The sequence below is a fragment of the Sinocyclocheilus rhinocerous genome, unplaced genomic scaffold (assembly GCF_001515625.1).
Source record: "Sinocyclocheilus rhinocerous isolate Xijiao unplaced genomic scaffold, SAMN03320098_v1.1 scaffold1334, whole genome shotgun sequence".
Lineage (NCBI taxonomy): Eukaryota > Metazoa > Chordata > Actinopteri > Cypriniformes > Cyprinidae > Sinocyclocheilus > Sinocyclocheilus rhinocerous.
This window is the reverse complement of record NW_015626864.1, coordinates 91,868-97,032: the sequence shown is the minus strand read 5'-3', so window position 1 is coordinate 97,032 and position 5,165 is coordinate 91,868. Positions and strand designations below refer to the sequence as shown.

The 5,165-nt window shown below is 34.7% G+C and overlaps 1 protein-coding gene across 2 annotated transcripts in view; it reads right to left on the bottom strand.

The window, feature by feature from the left end:
• The window catches only part of LOC107718280 (1-acyl-sn-glycerol-3-phosphate acyltransferase gamma-like), a 23,656-nt gene extending 18,958 nt beyond the window's left edge, over positions 1–4,698 (bottom strand). Inside the window, exon 1 of one of the 2 annotated variants that reach the window (XM_016525309.1) lies at positions 4,498–4,698. The gene's annotated coding sequence lies outside the window, so the exon portion shown is untranslated. The remainder of the gene's footprint in view (positions 1–4,497) is intronic. The other variant, XM_016525339.1, reaches the window with a different exon arrangement.
• Between the last annotated feature and the right edge of the window lie 467 nt (positions 4,699–5,165).

Below are 5,165 nucleotides of genomic sequence, written 5' to 3'. Positions count from 1 at the left end.
ATGAGTAATCAATGATAAAGCTTTTTTTTAACTTAACGTTATTGGTATATATATATTATTTCTTTTTTATTTTTTTGGCTCTGATGGGATGTGTATAAGTATTACTGTACTGTATGTGTTTGTTATTTTGTTTTTATGTTTATCTGTGATTATGATTACCTGCCTAAGGACCGCGGATGAAAACTAGCCATTGGCTAAATTCGGTGCAATGCATGAAATGGAAACATTTATGTTAAAATTGTACATGGTCCTTTTTTCAAATAAAGTTATAAAAAAATAAAATAAAAAAAAAACACAGTGAAACATAGGGTTCCAAGTATTGAAACAGATCCATTAACAAAATGTTGCTTTTGCAACCCATTAATTCATTGCCCCTAATAATATATTTAAATTAAAATACAAAAAAGAGGTAAAAATTCATTCATTCATTAATTTAGATACAAAATCATGTAGTGAGTTTGAATCAGTCCTCATGAAAGTCCTGACATGCAATTCAGTGAATAATTCAAGAACCGCTCCGACTGATTCATACATGCTTTTGATTCACTGAAACCAAGCCGGTTCATAATGCCACCAACACACTACATGATTATTGCCTGATTTTACGTTCACTGACAGCTAATTAAGATCAACAAAAGCCTGAAATCCAAAGTAAATCAGCGCTCATTCAAGTGAGTGACAACCGCTATGTTTGAATTGTCAAAATAAACGATCTGGGATAAGTGCCGATACATCGCTGAAGCTCGAAAGATATTTAGCTGTTTAACTTTGTATCTGTCTGCGTTCCAAGTCCTGTAGTGTGAAATGTGTTTCGACTGTTGTTGTTATTGTTAATGAAACCAGAACTGGAGTTAAAAAAAGCCTTTTAAAAATGAGAGAAAATTTAAATAATCACCAATAATAGGAACAATTAGCATAACATATTAAAACATCCAAATACAGTTACACATATGCGCTGGAATTTTACAAAAACATGACTAATATTATTCACTGTGCATGAGTAAAAACCACTCACTAACTAAACTGAAAGCAACAGCCCAGCACTGCATCTGAACTCTAGTAACCCCCATAATCGCACCACAATGACGTGCACGCAGGTCGGGAACGACACACGGCAACCGAGTCATAAACACCACTTATATTCAACAATTCTAAAGCCATTCAAATGCAAACGATTGCTGATTGAACAAGATAAACATCAGTTCATGCAAATGGAGGAAAATCTTAAATGGGTGTTCTGTGCGCTGTCAAACATTTGTTTCTAACCAGCGAGCTATATGAAGTGCCCTAAACACGCTGTTCCTATAAACCCGTGTTGTGCTGAATTTCGACTCCCTGCCAGAATTTTTTTTAAAATTATTATTATTTTTTTTAAATGACAAATAAAATAAAAATTTCTAACCAGCGAGCTATATGAAGTGCCCTAAACACGCTGTTCCTATAAACCCGTGTTGTGCTGAATTTCGACTCCCTGCCAGAATTTTTTTAAAAATTATTATTATTATTTTTTTTAAATGACAAATAAAATAAAAAGTTCTGCACTGTTTGCTCTTTAAAGCTTTTTGAAACCAATCTTTTTCACCCAAGTTACAGCACGACATCATCAAACATTCAGGTCTAAGCATTGTTTTGATAAACCAACAGGGTATGAGCCATAGGTCTTGTAATCTATTATTTGGCTGCAAATAACAGGATCCATGACTAGGCCAATATGCAAAATAAATAACCGAGCACAGTGAAGAAATGTCAGCTTTAAAACTTGTTGAGTAATGGGTCTTTGGGAATTGACAACAAATAATTTAAATTAACGTATTTACTTAGTTGCGGACTCGAAATGTAGTATTTCTTGTCAAAAGTTTATATATATATATATATATATATATATATATTTGATACACTGAATTGATTATAAAAGACAGTAAGACACATTACATTGTTACATTAAAATTATTTAAAAATAGAATGTTCTATTTGTATTCAAAGAATCATGGAAGTCAAATGTATCACGATTTCCACACAAATAAGCTACACCGCTGTTTTCAACATTGATAATCAGAAATGTTTCTTGAGCAGCAAATCAGAATGATTTCTGAAGGATCATGTGACACTGAAGACTGGAGTAGTGATGCTGAAAACTCACAGGAATACATTACATTTGAAATACATAAAACATAAAATATTTATTTTGTATTGTAATGATATTTTACAATATTGAATATTTTGTAAATATCGGTTTATCAAATCAAGACAGCTTTGGTGACCATAAGAGACTTTTCCAATCTTCTCATCAAACACACTTCACAGCCAGAAATGTCTTCTGTAAATAGCAGTATAATTTTGGCAGGTGAATTAATACTGCTGAAATAATACTGCCCCACTGGAAACCTTGTCTTTGTATCTTCTCAGCAAACACTATCCATAGCCAGAAATCACCAGCATGAATGTGATGTGCTTGTGAATGTGAACCTGTACAGTGGAGCTGGGGAGGGCAGCATAATTTCAGCAGGTGTATTGTTAAATTGTAAAATGGGTAATAGGCAGCAGAAATGAGAATAATAAATGTACAGAAATAAGCAGAATTGACTGCACATGGGATTATATTGCACTAATAGAAATTACAAATGGGAATAAATGTTACATTTTATTGTATAGTAAAATCATCAAATCCTTCAACATTGGGATCCACGTTTCCATTTTTTGGAATGAGTATGCCATCCACAGACATACTGACTGCACTAATTTAACCCTTGTGCATCATTTTAAAAAGGTCCTATAGAGGACAAAAATGTCTGTCAAAAACTGTCATAAAAAATTGAAGCTTTAGAGCACAGACCTAAGTTTAGTCTCATTTTAAAAAAGACCTTTGGCAGATTATTGTTTTTTAGAAAAAAAAAAGTGGGAAAAAAAAAAGTGAAAAAAAAGTGGTGGGAAAACACGTTGAACTAAAAAAAACTGCTAGAAAACCAAAGCATTTAAACAAATTGTGTTTTGGAGGTTGATACCTCAAATAAGGAGCTTTCAGTAAGATTGTTTTTAGGGGGCAGTACCAAACTTTTTCCCATTAGATGCTAGCAAAGCTCCACTGTATGCACAGCTGTGGGATTTATTTGTGATTGGCGGTGCAGAATTTCTCTCTCTCCAAAATGACATGCACACACATTAGTACACGCATACAAACCACTCTCTGACAACCCACACCTTGTTCTACATAACAGCCTATGGCACTTACTGTACATATTTTACATAAAATATCTGCAAAAATGCAAATTAGGCATGTACTAGTGTTGTCACGGTACCAAAATTTCAGTATTCGGTACCAATACCAGTGAAAATCCACGGTTCTCGGTACCAATTTCGGTACCAAAGCAAAACACAAAAACATGCTAATTAAAAATTTTGACTACTTTCATTTAATCCAAAATGTGTACATATTTAATTTGAAAGGGCTTTTGAAAACCTATTCAAAAGCTATTCAGCCAAGAATAACAACTTAACTTAGCTAAATCTAGCAGACTTAGTCGAATCTAGTTGAGATCTTGTGAAGTGTGCATTTGTATCCTGCATGATGGTGTGTTCTCTGCGTGATAAATAACTTTATTTGAAAAAAATTAAATAATAGAATTTGAGTGCCCTGTTGGTTACAGTGTTTACTTCCTTTTTAATAAGATTTTTATTAAATATTTATTTGTGAAAAATGCTTTGTATGTTCATTTTACACAATTTTAATCCATTTTCAAATGATTTCAAATTTCTTAAATATAAATTAAAATAAATTAAATTATATCGGCTTTATATCGGCCACCCTGCTTTCCAAGATTATCGGCATCGGCTGTCAAAAACCCCATATCGGTCGACCACTAAATGTAATTGTTTTGTAAAAAAACAAAGGGCTAGCCTAATCAAAAAAACATACACTGCTGAAGCCTCTAATCAGTTTTCTTGAACGTTCTATGGTGCAACTTGGCTGAAAAATATTTTTTACAAAAAAAGCTTTGCAGAGCAAACAGCGTGTGATTTAAAAAAAATATATAATTTATTTAATTTTATTCGTCATTTTTAAATTGAATATCATAAATATAAAATCACTATGTTCTTAACAAATTCAACAAATAATGTTTATCCACATAAGGATGCAGTAACTACATAATAAATAAAATGAAATGAATATTAAATCAAAATCATTTGGCCGCACCAACAAATGACGCCATGCGCGTGCACGCGGAGGGCAGTGGAGTTCTGGCAGGGAGGGAGTCGAAATTCGGCACAACACCTGCCACTGCAGTACAGCGGAAGCCTCGAGCCCGGTCACAACATCAAAACATACATTCAATACAAATGCAAAATGATAAAATAAACGGAGAAAACACACGATTGTGCAATAGACGCATGTAACCGCATGTCAACGTTAACAACAGCAGTCAGGATGGTTATTAATCGGGTAAAGAGTACAGTCATCATCTAGCGCGAGCAGCGGTACATTGCATGCGCGTGCATTACCTGCTTAAATGTCATCAGTGGATCTGCGTGGAGGATTCGTGCTCTTCCGCTTAATGCGATGCAATATGATAATGCCGTCGGAAACTGGTATCTAAGCCTCTGGGCTGCTGCTCAGACGTGTCCGTTATCCATCCACGCGCAACACACACACATTGCATCTAGTCGTGGAACTTCCTGTCCGATTACCTTTCCTCTTCGACTGGAAACAATGGCGCTTAGTAGTTCCACCCCTCCTGTAAGACGCTGACCTAATCAATAAAATGACAAAACACATTTGTAAGTGTTTTAGACTTTCAGTTAGTCTTCTTTAAAATGCACTTTGCCTCAAAGGCGGTGCAGCAGTTGCATTTATTCCATGGATTCACTGCACAGAGGCAGCATATGCATTTGCACTTGCACAGTGGCTCAGAGCAGGCATAATTTAGTCTGTTTTATATGGCATCATGTCTTTATCGAATTTTGAGCTGGCACAGAGCAGCAGCCTTAACTTGGCTATGTAAAGACGCCTAAAGCAGCACCAGAACTGCACAATTATTCATTTTTAATAATGAATCTGTTTGTATATACGCATGAAAAAGAATGACATACTGTATATACACCATTATGACAACAATAAAGTTCGTAGCTGCACTACCAAAGTAGTGTCAGAGCTGCAATGTTTTAGTATG